The 15,241-nt window shown below is 39.2% G+C and overlaps 1 long non-coding RNA gene and 1 pseudogene across 1 annotated transcript in view; one reads left to right on the top strand and one right to left on the bottom strand.

Annotated features, from left to right (window-relative positions):
* LOC144580252 (uncharacterized) overlaps window positions 1-15,241 on the top strand; it is a 149,659-nt gene that overhangs the window by 19,142 nt on the left and 115,276 nt on the right. The window contains exon 2 of the long non-coding RNA XR_013529496.1: window positions 12,486-12,588. This is a non-coding gene — a long non-coding RNA (uncharacterized LOC144580252). The remainder of the gene's footprint in view (window positions 1-12,485; window positions 12,589-15,241) is intronic.
* LOC100390584 (large ribosomal subunit protein eL13 pseudogene) lies at window positions 5,813-6,559 on the bottom strand (annotated as a pseudogene).

The raw sequence follows: 15,241 nt of genomic DNA, 5'->3' as shown, positions 1-15,241 counted from the left end.
TCTTAAATTAAAAAAAAAAAAAAGCAAAGGAAAATATAAAAATGTAGTATTAAATAGAGAATAACAATAAAGAGATAGGAATTATAAAAAACCAAATGCAAATATTGGAATTGAAAAGTAAAGTAATTGCAATTAAAAAATTCACTGCAGGGACTCAACAGTAGATTGTCTGGAAGAATAAAGAATTAGTGAACTAGAGGATACAGTACATCCTCATTTAACATTGTCAATAGAGTAAATGGAAGAGAGTTAAGCTTTTCTTAGCTTTAGTTTGAGGAGGTTTTCACCTTGAATAATGGGCCATGACTCCAGAGGTGGTGGTGTTTTCTTGACTTGGGTGTGATGGGTCCATTCTTTTTCTGCTGTCTGGACTGTGGGTTCAGTGTTTCAAAGCATCAGGTAAGTTCCTTCCCTGGATGGCTTAAGTTCCTCCTCCTTCCAGCTTTTGATGAAGATGTGATTCCCAGGCTGATGTTGATGGACTAGGAACTCCAGGGTTAGTGCTTGTGCTCGGAGACCTTTGGTTTTAGGGAAAGGGAAAGTAGAGGAGAGACAAAGTATATAACTAGTGAGGGAAAGGCTATTTTTAACAGGGCAATAGGAAGGCATTTGGTAACTAAGTCTCTAGAACTAATTTGTTGAAGTGGTTCTTTAAGGTTTGATTTATTTTTACCTCCCTGAAGAAGGTGGGTGCCAAGGAGTAATATAGTCTTATTTAATGTCTAGGCCTTGGGATAGCTTTTTAATGATATGCACTGTGAAATAGGTTCTCTTGCCTGAGTTAATATTTTCTATTAGCCCAAACTTGAGCACTGTATATTTAATTAATGCTTTATATCATAGGCTGTTGCATTTGAAAAGGGAATAGCTTTGACTTGGTGAGTGAGGATATCTGCTATCATTAATAAGTATTTTAGATGACCTGTTGGAGGTGTCTCTATGTAATCAGTTTGGGTACTTTGGAATGGTCTTAAGCCTGGATTCCTTCCCTTAAGGGGTAAGTTCCATTGTAGTTCATTTTTTAAAAATATTTATTTATTTATTTATTTATTATCAGTTAGCAACTATCTGTAACTTGTTGGGCTAGGGTGTAAATTCTTATACATTTATAAACTCTGAGAACTGCGTCACACATGGCCTGGGGTCCCCAATGGGTCCTCTGATGCAGATGGGACAGGATTACTTTTATAAAGGGGTTTGGACAATATTCCTTTTTGGTCTGGCAATATCTATTTTCCTTCTGCATTCTCTTTAGCATCAATTTCTATTATCTTTTCTTTCTTAGTAGAAGAGAAAATGGGGATCATGGTAGGAGGAGGGAGGTAAGGAATAAAGTAGAAACCAGGCGTTCAGAAGAAACAGCAGCCTTCTTGCCTTATCTGATCTGCTCAGTTATTTTCCTCATTCTTAAAAGACAAGCCTGTCTTTCTGGTGCCCAGAGACATGGACAATAGCTATTTATTTTGGCAACTGAAGGTTATTTAATACTTGGGTGATTAACTCTTTGTAAACAAGGTTTTGACCTTTACTATTAAAGAGATCTCGTTCAGTTTAAAATTTTTCTAAATGTATGAGCTACCACAAAGATGTTCTTAGATTCAGTATAGATGTTTCCTTCATGGTTTTGCAGGTATTTTAAGGCTTGACTCAGTGCAAACAGCTCACAAGTTTGGGCAGACTAATAATTATGCAATTTTTTGACTCTCTTTAAGAGATTTTCTATCAATTACTGAGTACCTGTTGTGTCTTTTTTGCCCAGTCACTTGGGAGGAACTGTCTATAAATGAGTGCCACCCTGTTTTGAAGAGTCTCTCTTGAATTGGGCTTAACCTTTGTGTGAGAGTCAATTAAATCTAAACGTGTATTTTCTCTTTAGGTTTAGACTCCCTATTAAGAAACCTGCTAGATTTGGTTCGGTGGTTAGTGTTAAATGATCACTTTTTAACAGAGGTTCTAACTTGATGGGGCATGCTTACAATGAAATTTCCTCCAAAGAGTAGTTTTTGCCTTGCTCCTTTCAATCTTAGGAGGGTAAAGGACATGTTCTTGCCACCAACATAGGGCATAATCTATTTCCTCTTGGGAGGAAGTCTCCTCCTAGCAACATTTTCTATTAAAAGTTCACAAATTCATTCCTCATTCAGCCCAAATTATGGCCAGAAAACTGAAAGTTTGAGCATTGATTCTTGAGTTCAAATGGAACAGCAGTATTTTATTATTTGTTGCTTTTTCTTATGTTTAGTCCACTCATTATCTTTCCAGGATTTTAACATGAGACCTAAAGGATTGTTGGAGGGGATCTATCCCTGTCCTTAACTTTCCCTGTTTTACTAGGGGTATTTCCCATCCTGGAGGTTTTGATGGTTCCTTGAGAGTGTGTGTGGCTCAACTTCCTTTTACTGGAGGCCTCTTGCCTTCTCCTTCCTCCAAAGGCTTGCTAAGGCTCAATCTTTCATACCAAAGATTTCTTGCCTATCCTTTAGCCCCTCCTGCTGGAAGTTCCTTGTACCCTTCTCTTGCTTCATCCACTCTGACCCTTTCCTCAGAGGGAAATTCGTTTCCTCTTAGCATTGGCAGGACTGTGTAAATCCCAAGGCCAGCATTCCTACAAAAGGGCCACCATTAGACGTATGAGGTAACCATGGAACCACAGATTGGATTCACTCACTCCACATAGCAGTAGTGCTTGTTACCATTCACAGGCTTTCAACTTCCAAGATATCCTGACCAGGAAGGAAGTACTTCGCTACTCCCGCAGGTTTTCTTACCTTGGTCCGTGCATCCAGTTACCTGGTTGCCACTGTGTTTTTGTAGACAAGGCTTTCTTTCTGGCATTGCTGAGAGCCTGGGTTTATTCATCACAGGTGGGGTCTCAATCTTTAGCCCCTGAGGCCAATGAGACAATGGGATATGTTTCCCCTGGAAGAAGACCAGAGACCCCTGTCCCAGAGGAGAATGGGAATCCCAGATGAGCCCCAGATGTTATAAGTAAAATGGTTGGTGCGCTAAAGTGGAACCAAGACTCAGGCAAAAGTTTTTTCGGCAAGGCAGTACTTCTATAGAAGGGTGCCTCTTGCATGCAAGGCAGAGGCAAGGGAGAATGCACAGAACAAAGGAGAGCGGCAGTTTTTACCCCCAGTGCAGACCCTGTTCCTGTGTCTTCCCACTATGGACTAAGGTGGACCACACAATCTAGGCTAATTCCAATTGGCTCCGGTTGACATCATTAAGGGTGGAAGGGTGGGCTTTTGATGGGAAGGACAGTTATACAGGTCATGGGATATGCCTGGCATGTTTGGACACTTCAGAAATAGGGAGGGCTGATAGATGAAAGGGTAAGATTACTTTTTAGAATAGAACAAAGAACCAGAAACAGAAACCCTTTGAAGAGGACCTATTTGTTCTTCACGATTTTTTTTTAAGGCAGGAATAGGTGGCCAGATCAAGAGAAAGATGGCCAATTGGTTAACATCTAGTTACTTGGGTAGTTCTTTATTGTAGGATTAAAACAGAAGGAACTTCATTATCATGCTGATTAAAGATTAAAACTGGCCTGTTTGGGGAATTAGGCTATCTCTCTTTCCTGATTTCTCTGACAGCAGTAATAGCAACTCTGTTTCAGTTCGGTGATCATTGACTTCATTGTGATAGTTTACTCTAGTGTTTTGGGGCTTAGTAAAAGAGTTTCATCCAGAGCAATAGCCTCCTGTAATTTTTGTTTTTCAGTGCTCATTAGCTCTATCCAACAAGTTTTGATTTGTTATTATGTAGATTCAAATATTTATTAATTTCTCTTATGGTTTCTTCTTTGACTAGTTACTAGAAGTTTGTTAATTTCCAAATATTTGAGGTTTTAAAAAATCTTTAATTGTTATTAATACATAATTTAATTTTGGTTTTTAAAGAATATATTCTGGAGAATTTCAAACTTTTATAATATATTGGGACTTATTTTTTTTTTTTTCTTGAGACGGAGTTTCGCTGTTGTTACCCAGGCTGGCATGCAATGGTGCAATCTCGGCTCACCACAACCTCCACCTCCTGGCTTCAAGCAATTCTCTTGCCTCAGCCTCCCGAGTAGCTGGGACTACAGGCGCACGCCACCATGCCCAGCTAATTTTTATATTTTTAGTAGAGGCGGGGTTTCACCTTGTTGACCAGGATGGTCTCGATCTCTTGACCTTGTGATCCACCCGCCTTGGCCTCCCAAAGTGCTTGGATTATAGGTGTGAGCCACCGTGCCCAGCCTATATTGGGACTTATTTTATGTTCCAGCATAAGGTCCATCTTGGCAAATGGTCTGTGTGCACCACAAATAATGTGAATTCTGCAGTGGTGGGGTAAATTGTTCTATAAAGTTTAGTTAGGTTAGGGTGGTTGATAGTTTTTTTTAAATCTTCTATATCCATACTGATTTTTATCTAATTATTAAAAGGGAAATTATTATCTCCACTTCTTTTTATTTTTACATTTGTTTATTTCATTAGACAGTGTCTCACACTGTCACCCAGACTGGAATGCAGTGGCATGATCATGACTTACTGCAGTCTCATCCTTCTGGCTTCATGTGATCCTACTGCCTCAGTCTCCCAAGTAGCTAAAACTATAGGCATATGCCACCATATTTGCCTAATTTTTTTAGTTTTTATTTTTATAGAGACAGAGTCTTGCTATGTTACTCAGTCTGGTCCTGAATTCCCAGGCTTGCCCCACCTGTGTACAGGAGTGCAGTCTGTCCTCCCACCCTCCACCAACTGCCATTGCAGATAGAGCCTTGCAGGGCACAGAGCCAGCCAGCCCTGCCCCCCCCAGTACCCCACCCTTGTGTTAACACTATGAGAGAACATCAGATCCTCTGCCACATTGAGTGATCACCCTGTTTGCAGGGCACAGAGAAGGCTACCAGACTTGCTCTTGCCAGCACCTTGCACTTGAGCCAACACCACCACCAGTGCAGCTGCACACACAGTTGCCAGCAGGGCCACCCCACTGACTCCTCCAGCTGCGTTGCTTCTGCCACTGTGGTGAACACCTGCAGGAAGGCAGACACCTTGGCACCCACTAGCACTCTGCTGTAGCTGCTGTACCTTGTCCCCAACCCCCACCACTCACAGCACAGTGGATTCCTATCCTCAAGGAGCCAGAGAACAAAGTTGGGAACCAATACAAGACCCCCAGAATAGGGCATGCAGTCCAGAAGTTGGAAGCTGAGCATTGGCCTTGTAAAATTTCCTAGAAATAAAGCCAGTTAGCGGAATCTACCTTATATCATAATCAAACCCCCAAGATCATCAAATAGGATAAAAGGAAAAAATATGCAAAAGTCAGCAACCTCAAAGATTGAAGGTAGATAGACCCACTTTCAAGAAGAGAAAGAATCAGTGCAAGAACCCTGAAAACTCAAAGAGCCAGTGCCTTCTTTCCTCCAAACAACTGTGTCACTTCTCCAGCAAGGGTTCTGAACTGGGCTGAGATGGCGGAAATGACAAAAACAGAATTCAATATATGGATAGGAACAAAGATCATGGAGTTACAAGAGTACATTGAAACCCAATCCAAGTGATATGGTTTGGATATGTGTCCCCACCCAAATCTCATGTCAAATTGTAATACCCAATGTTGTAGGGAGGTGATTAAATTATGGGGGTGGATTTCTCCCATTCTGTTCTCATTATAGTGCATTCTCATAAGATCTGGTTGTTTAAAAGTGTGTAGCATCTCCCCCTTTCTCTCTGGCCATGTAAAATGTGCCTGCTTCCCCTTCACCTTCTGCTGTGATTGGGAGTTTCCCAAGGCCTCCCCAGCGATGCTTTCTGTACAGTCTGTGGAATCATGAGTGAATTAAATCTCTTTTCCTTATAAGTTACCCAGTCTCCAGTATTTCCTCCCCCCCCAGCATTACTGCTAATTTATTACAAGAGGACTTTAGTTTTTTCTTTTCAACATCGTATTCTACAGCTTCCTTGGCTCTTTTTGCCATTATGCCAAAGAGCTGGGGATTGACACAGGCCATGAGGAGACTAGCAAAGGCTTTGAAATTCTTCTCCTCCTCAGTAATGACTTGGGCTTTCTCCTGCTTATAGACATTCCAGAAGGGCATGACCAGTTCTGTCACCTGGTGGCCAATTTGAGTTCTTCAGCAGGACTGTCTCCCTTTTTGGAGGCCAACAGCTTCTTGAGGAAGAGGATGAGTTTGGAATCATACTCCTTCAGTTGCTGCACATTGACCTCAGGGATTCAGTGGACTTGTTCCACCTCCTTCAATTCACAGGGATGCCAATGGTCCAGGCCACCTTCTTGTGAATGCCTGCCACCCTGAGTTCCTCCAAGCTGAAGTGAAGCTGGTGCACACCTTGCTGTGTTACTGTACTGTGTGGGACTACATAATGGATTGGATGGGTCCTAATGCAGGGTATGGAGCAATGGGGCATGATTTTGCTTGCCGGTCCTTGCATCTGCAAATCTTCCAGAAGAGCTGGTTGAACCACCTGACCACATGCCACTGCCAGTCCTTCTGGAAGTGGGGCTTTAAGATCATACCATGATGGCTGGGTGCCATGGCTGTCTACAGCCCTCCTGTGCAGGAAAAAAGCTGAGGAGAAGGCCGGTCTGAAGTATTTCTTTATAGCGGTATGAGAATGGACAAATACACAAAGGAAGTGAAAAATCATTATAAACAATGCAGGAGCTGACAGACAAGATAGCCAGTATAGAAAACAATGTAACCAACCTGATAGAGCTGATAACACAATATAAGAATTTTATAATGCAATCACATATATTAATAGCAGAATAGACAAAGTGGAGACAAGAATCTCAGAACTTGAAGACTGGCCTTCTGAAGTAAGAAAGTCAGACAGAATAGAGAAAAAAGAATGAAAAGGAACAAACCCTCTGAGAAATATGGGATTATGTAAGGAGGCCAAATCTATGACTCATTGGAGTCCCTGAAAAAGATGGGGAGAATGGAACCAGCTTGGAAAACATATTTTAGGATATCATTTATGAGAACTTCCCCAGCCTAGCTAGAATGTTGAGGTCACCATTCAAATTCAGGAAATGCAGAGAACCTCTTGAAGATATTTCACAAAAGATCATCCCCAAGACACATAAGCATCAGATTCTCCAAGGTCAAAATGAAAGAAAAAAATGTTAAAGACTAGAGAAAAAGGTCAGGTCATCTACAAAGGGAAGCCCATGAGACTAACAGCAGGCCTCTCTGCAGAAAGGTCCCTGCCAGCCAAAAGAGGCAGGGACAAATATTCAATGTTATTTAAAAAAGACATTCCCACCAATAATTTCATATCTGGTCAAACTAAGCTTCATAAGCAAAGAAGAAATAAGATCCTTTTCAGACAAACAAATGCTGAGGGAATTTGTTACCACCAGACCTGCCTTTCAAGAGATCTTGAAAGGAGCACTATATATCAAAAGGAAAAACTGATACCAGAATACTTTTTAAGGTGTTTACATAAAAAATTCCTGCTTCTTATTGGACCCCATAATTCTGAACTTAAGCCTTGTGCACGGGCATATGGAACCCTGCATCTCTTGGTTGACCGCTATTCTGCGTACCTTAAGAGACAGAATGGAGTCAATTTCAATTGCTAAAGAGGGGTATCCTCAGTGGCTAGAGGGCAACTGAACCCAGTTAACCCACCCCTGATACTTGGTGCCCCATCTCAGCAGCTGTAGAAGGCACACCAGGACTATGCCTAAGATTAGGTACTCTACTACTGTGGGCCCTATATTCTCAATATTCTTAAGGAGAAGACATTCCAATAAATAATTTCATATCTGGTCAAACTAAGCTTCATAAGCAAAGGAGAAATAAAATCATTTTCAGAAAAGCAAATGCTGAGGGAATTTGTCACTGCCAGACCTGCCTTATAAGAGCTCCTGAAGGAAGCACTAAATATGGAATGGAAAGACCATTACTAGGGACTACAGGACAAAAATACACTTAGGTACACAGAGTATTGATCATATAAAGCAACCACACAAACAGTTCTGCATAATAACCAACTAATATCGTGATGACAGGATAATGATTACCAATACTAGCCTTGAATGTAAATGGGCTAAATAACCCAATTAAAAGGCACAGAGTGGCAAGCTAGATAAAGAGCTGAGAACCAATGATATGCTGTCTTCAAGAGACCCATCTCACATACAGTGACACACATAGGTTCAAAATAAAGGAATGGAGAAAAACCTACCAAGCAGATGGAAAACAGAAAAAAGGGGTTGCAATCTTAATTTCAGACAAAACAGACTTAAACCAACTAAGATCAAAAAAGACAAAGAAGGGAATTATATAATGGTAAAGAGTTCAAAAAGAAGACTTGACTGTCTTAAATATATATGCACCCAACACAGGAGCACCAAGATTAATAAATCAAATACTTATAGAACCTCAAAGACACTTATATTCCCATGCAATAATAGTGAGAGACTTCAAAACCCCACTGACAGTATTAGACAGATCATCAAAACAGAAAATTAACAACGATATTTAGGACCTGAACTCAGAACTGGATCAAATGGACCTGACAGACATATACAGAGCTTTCCATACCAGAACAATAGAATATATTTTCTTCTCATTACCACATGGCACATACTCTAAAATTGACCAATCAGACATAAAACAATCCTCAGCAAATGCAAAAGAACTGAAATAATAACAGCCACTCTCTTAAACCACAACACAATAAAATTAGAAATCAAATAAGAAAATCACTCAAAGCCATACAACTACATAGAAATCAACCTGCTTCTGAATGACTTTTGGGTAAATAATAAGATTAAGGCATAAATTATGTTCTTTCAAACTGGTGAGAACAAAAATATACCAGAATCTCTGGGACACAGCTAACACAGTAGTAAGAGGGAAATTTATAGCACTAAATTCCCCTACTAAAAAGGTAGAAAATTTTCAATTTAACAACCTAACATCAGAACTAAAAGAACTAGAGAACCAAGAATAAACTAATCCCAAAACTAGCAGAACATGAAACAACCAAAATCAAAGCTGACCTGAAAGAGATTGAAAAATAAAAAGCCATTCAAATGAGTCAGTGAATCCAGTTGGTTTTCTTTGAAAAAAATTAATAAAATAGACCACTAGCTAGACTAATAAAGAAGAAAAGAGAGAAAATCCAGTTAAACACAGTTAGAAAGGACAAAGGGGATATTACCATTGACCCATAAAATACAATTAATCATCAGGGAATATTATGATTCTTCTATACACACAAACTAGAAAATGTAGAAGAAATAGATAAATTCCTGAATATATACACCCTCCCAGGACTGAACCAGGAAGAAATTTAATCCCTGAATACACCAATAATGAGCTTCAAAATTGAACCCACCTACCAGCCAAAAAAAGCCTAGGATCAGATGGATTTCACAGCTGTATTCCACCAGATGTACAAAGAAGTGCTGATACCATTCCTTCTGAAACTATTCAAGAAAATTGAGGAGGGAAGACTCCTTTGTAACTCATTCTATGAGGCCAGCATTATCCTAAACCTGCCAGAGACACAAGAAAAAGAAAACTTCAGGTCATGATCCTTAAAATTCTCAACAAAATACTGGCATACCAAATTCAGCAGAACATCAAAAAGCTAATCCACCATGATCAAGTGGGCTTTATTCCTAGGATGCAAGGTTGGTTCAACATAGGCAAATCAACAAATGTGATTAATCAAATAAATAAAACTAAAGACAAACCCCTTATAATTGTCTCAATAGATGCAGAAAATACTTTTAATAAAATTCAACATCTTTTCATGTTAAAAAAACAAACCTCTCAATAAACTCAGTATTGAAGGAACATATCTCAAAATAATAAGAGCCATCTATCACAAACACATAGCCAATATCATATTGAATGAGCAAAAGCTGAAAGCATTCCCCATGAAAACCAGAATAAGGCAAGGATGCCTTCTCTGACCACTCCTAATCAACAGAGTATTGGAATTCCTGGTCAGAGCAATCAGGCAAGAGAAAGAAATAAAATGCATCCAAATAGGAAGAGAGGAAGTCAAACTATCTCTGTGTATAGATAACAGATTCTAAATTTAAAAATACCTATAATCTTGGCACCAAAGCTTCATAAGCTGATAAACAACTTTAGTGAACTCTCAGGATACAAAGTCAACATATAAAAATTACTATCATTCCTACACACCAATCATAGCCAAGCCAAAAGCCAAATTGGGAATGCAATCCCATTCACAATTATCATAAAAAGAACAAAATACCTAGGAATACAGAGAACCAGGGAGGTGAAAGATCTCTGCAATGAAAACTACAAAACACTCAAAGAAATCAGCAATAATACAAACAAATAGAAAACTATTTCATGCTTATGGATAGGAAGAGTCAATATCATTAAAATAGTCATACTACCCAAAGCGATTTATAGACTCAGTACTATTCCTATCAAACTACTGATGACATTCTTCAGAGAACTCGAAAAAACTATTTTAAAATTTATATGAAACCAAAAAGGAATCCAAATTAGCCATGGCAATCCTAAGCAAAAAGAACAAAGCTGGAAGTATCACTCTATCTAACTTCAAACTATACCACAGGACTACCAAAACAGTGTAACTGGTACAAAAACAGACACATAGACCAATAAAATAGAATAGAGAGCCCAGAAATAAGGCCACACACATAGAACCATCTGATCTTCAACAAAGCTGATAAAAACAAGCAATGGGGGAAAGGAATCCCTATTCAATAAATGATGCTGGGATAACTGGCTAGCCATATGCAGAAAATTGAAACTGGATGACTTCCTTACACCACATACGAAATTTAACTTAAGATAAATTAAAGATTTAAATGTGAAACCCAAAACTATAAAAACCCTGGAAGACCACCTAAACAATACTATTTTGGACATTGGAACAGGCAAAGATTTTATGATGACATCAATAGCAATTGCAACTAAAGCAAAAATTGATAAATGGGAATCTAATTAAAGAGTTTCTGCACAGAAAAGGAAACTATAAACAAATTTTCAAACAATGAGAAACAGCTCCTTAAAAAAGTGGGTGAAGGACATGAACAGTCACTTTTTTTTTTTTTTTTGAGACAGAATCTTGCTCTGTTGCCAGGCTAGAGTACAGTGGCACAGTCTTGGCTCATTGCAACCTCCACTTCCTGGATTCAAACGATTCTTCTGCCTCAGTCTTCTGAATAGCTGGGACTACAGGTGTGCCCCACCACACCCAGCTAATTTTTTGTACTTTTAGTAGAGACGGGGTTTCACCATGTTGGACAGGATGGTCTTGATCCCTTGACCGTGTGATCCACCTACCTCGGCCTCCCAAGGTGCTGGGATTACAGGCATGAGCCACAATGCCAGGCCAATAGGCACTTTTCAGAAGAAGATGTACATGTGGCCAAGAAGTATATGAAAAAAAGCTCAACACCACTGATCATCAGAGAAATGCAAATTAAAATCACAATGAGATACCGTCTCACACCCATCAGAATGGCTACTATTAAGTCAAAAAATAACAGATGGTGGCAAGGTTGCAGAGAAAAAGGAACACATACATTGTTGGTGGGAGTATAAATTAGTTCAACCATTGTGGAAGACAGTGTGGTGATTCCTCAAACAGAAGTGCCATTTGACCCAGCAGTCCCATTACTGGGTATATACCCAAAGGAATATAAATCATGCTATCATAAAGATACATGCATATATATGTTCATTGCAGTGCTATTTATAATAGCAGAGACCTGGAATCAACCTAAATGCCCACAATGATACACTGGATAAAGAAAATGTGATACATATACACCATGGAATACTATACAGCCATAACAAAGAATGACATTATGTCTTGCAGGAATATGGATGGAAGTGGAGGCCATTATCCTTAGCAAACTAATGCAGGAATAGAAAACCAAATACTGCATTTTCTCACTTATATGTGGGAGCTGAATGGTGAGAACACATGGAATGTGGAGAATAACAGCCAGTCAGGCCTGTCAGAGGGTAGAGGGTGGGAAGAGGGAGAATATAAGGAAAAATAATTAATGGGTACCAGGCTTAATACTTGGAGAATGAAATAATCTGTATAAAAAACCCCCATGGCACAAGTTTGCCTATATAACAAACCTGCATATGTCCCCTTCAACTTAAAATACATTTTTAAAAATGGTAAAAATATTAAGAAGAAGATAAAAAATGAATATTACTTTAGTATTCTAGTATAATTACTCTATTGGCTTTTAGCTATACTTCTTTGCATTAGTTTTTAGGGTTGCTATCAGGATTACCATATATGTACCAATCACTATTTCACATTTATAAACATACATATGTCTATTATAATATATGGACACTCTGGTTGATATATTGTAGAGAGCCTGAATTAGGTTCTTTTTCTGTAAATAAGGTTGAATTTTGTTCTGGCAGTAAGTTGAACTAATGAAAGATCCTTTGTTCTTGTTAGGTTTCAGTCTTCAGCTTAGTCCTAGAGTGTGACATATACTCTGGAGCATGGCTCTTACTGAAGAACTTGGCCTTTCTGAAGTTTCAGCGGTGTTCCCAAGATGGTAAGTGATGTCTCTCAACTCTGGATGAGCCAGGACTTCAATGTATGATCACAATTTAGCTCCCAACTCTGTGGCAGGCAATTCCTGCTAGATCAATCAGTCTTGTCCTGTGCTTGAGCTGACTAGCCCATGTCCCTGTCACCCTGTTGAATCCCAGATATGTATTTGTGTTTCTGTGTATATGCAACCCCTTCTTCTCAGGTCCCCTGCTTCACAAATTCCACCTGCTCCAGAAGTCTCTCTCACTCTTACCTCTGCTGCTTCAGCTCAACAACGTTTCTGTTCCACCTGGCCTTTGCTTCCATCCTCCGTGAAAACAAAAATGTCCCTGACAAAATCTGAGATGATGGAGAGGCTCACTTTGAGTGTTTCTTTTTCTCAATGTTCAGTCATGTGCTGACTGCTGTTCAGTGCCTGAACAAAATTGCCTCACACAGTTTGTTAATTTTTATGTTGCATTTGATACTCTGGTATTGACAAAAGTCTAATAGCCATTGCTCTGCCATGGCTAGAAGCAGAAATTTCTTTGTGCTATTTTAGAGCTGTAATAGAGTAACTGTAATGTGGTATCCTGATTGGATCCTAAAACATTAAAAAGTCATTAATTGGAAAACTGGTAAAATCCAAATAAAGTTTGCAAGTTTACTTAATAGAAATGTACCAATGTTAATCTTTTGGTTTTGAGAAAGGTACCATGGTTATGTAGGATATTAGCAATAGGAGAAACTGAATGAAGGGTGTACAATGAACTATTTACTGTTTTTGCAAATCTAAAATTATTTTTAAATAAATCACTTATTTAAAATGTAATATTCTGTACTATCGATGTTTATAATAATAACTGACACTTACCTAGCATTTACAATGCCAAGTATTGTTTTAAATTTTTTCATGTGTTACCTCACTGCTCCTCACCACAAAAACAACCCTACATGGTAGGTGCTACAAACATCTCCATTTTACAGATGAGAAAACCACAGCACAGAGAGGTTAAGGTAGTAAGTGGTAGAACTGGAATCTGAATTTAGGCAATCTGGCTCCATGATCCAGGCTTTTAAACTACCATGCAATACTTCCTTATTTTATCAGCTAAAAGTGCTGCTCTGTAATATGTAAATACAGGTAGGAACACTTATAGCTCAATAAATGCTGATGTACGTTTAAGGACTCAATGTCACAAGAGTTATATAGAAACAGGAGGCCAAAACTACCAAAGGGAGGCACCTGTATCATACATTTCTTTCCAATACCAGGCATTACCTACGTCGTCAGTACATTTAGTTCCCATTACCAAGTGTCTTACTTAATTTTTTGCTGCTGTTAAAGAATACCTGAGACTGGGTAACTTATACATAATATAAGTTTATCATCCCAGTGGAAGGTCTTCAGTTGGCAGTACACACATGGAGCTACCATCTCCTATGATAACAATGCCTTCTTCTGAAATACCTCCTTCAGGACCTGCCTGAGGCTGTTTTACAGTTAACTTTTTAAACATAAGTAGGTTCTGGAGGCTGGGAAGTCTAAGATTGAGGGGCAGTATCTTGTGAGGGTCTTCTTGCTATGTCATAACATGGCCAAGGCATCACATGGAGAGAGAGCCTGTGTAAGAGGGAAGGGGCGGAACTCATCCTTTATAGGGATACCACAGCCACCATAATGAATCCACTCTCATACCACAGAATTAACTTATTTCTGAGGACAAAGCCCTTATGACCTAGTCACCTCTTAAAGGCCCTACCTCTCAACATTGTTGCATTGGGAATTCAGTTTCCAATTCAGTTTCCAACACACGACCTTTGTGGGACACATTCAAACCATAACATTAAAGGATAAGAGTAGAAAAAGAAGAGGGGAAATAAACGCTAAATATTTATTCTCAAGTAAGCTGAGTTAACTGAGAAATTATTGTTTCTTTTTTCAGAGTGATGGATGCCCTCAAAAATATGTGTTCAAGTTATTTCTGCTACTAAGATAAAGTGAGCACTTTTAAGCTAGTTAGGCTGTTTTATAGAAAATAGAGTTATATTTTTGTACATGAGTCATCATGTATAAATTTCAAACTGGCTGCAAATGCAAATCATGTTATGTCACATTCTCACTGCAAACTATTTAGTGGCTTCCCACTCCCTTAGGTAAAGTCCCAACTCACTCCACAGCATTAAGGGCCTTCTTATTAGCTTCCCAGTATCATCTATTTCTCTTTTGCTCTCTTTGTTGCAATCATTTATTTTTAAGATTTTCATGTGAAGTTTTTACCAACTTTGTATCAATTTCTTTTTCTTCCTTTTTGAGACAGAGTCTCACTCCATCACCCAGGCTGGAATGCAGTGGCTCGAACTCAGCTCACTGTAACCTCCACCTCCTCTGTTCAAGCGATTCTCCTCCCTCAGCAGGAGTAGCTGGGATTGCAGGCACCCATTACCATGCCCAGCTAATTTTAAAAATATTTTTAATAGAGTCAGGTTTCACCATGTTGGCCAGGCTGGTTTAGAACTCCTTACCTCAAGTGATCTGCCTGCCTTGGCCTCCCAAGGTGCTAGGATTACAGGTGTGAGCCACCATGCCTGGTCATTTGCAATTTCTTAAAAGAAATCTCCCCTCTCCAGTAGGGTCCTAGTGGAGGAAGGAGGGGGGATGTGGCACTGTATAA

Source organism: Callithrix jacchus, chromosome 18 (genome assembly GCF_049354715.1).
Source record: "Callithrix jacchus isolate 240 chromosome 18, calJac240_pri, whole genome shotgun sequence".
In the NCBI taxonomy this organism is placed as follows: Eukaryota; Metazoa; Chordata; class Mammalia; order Primates; family Cebidae; genus Callithrix; species Callithrix jacchus.
The sequence above is the reverse complement of the archived record's forward strand: the minus strand, read 5'-3'. Positions and strand labels throughout refer to the sequence as shown.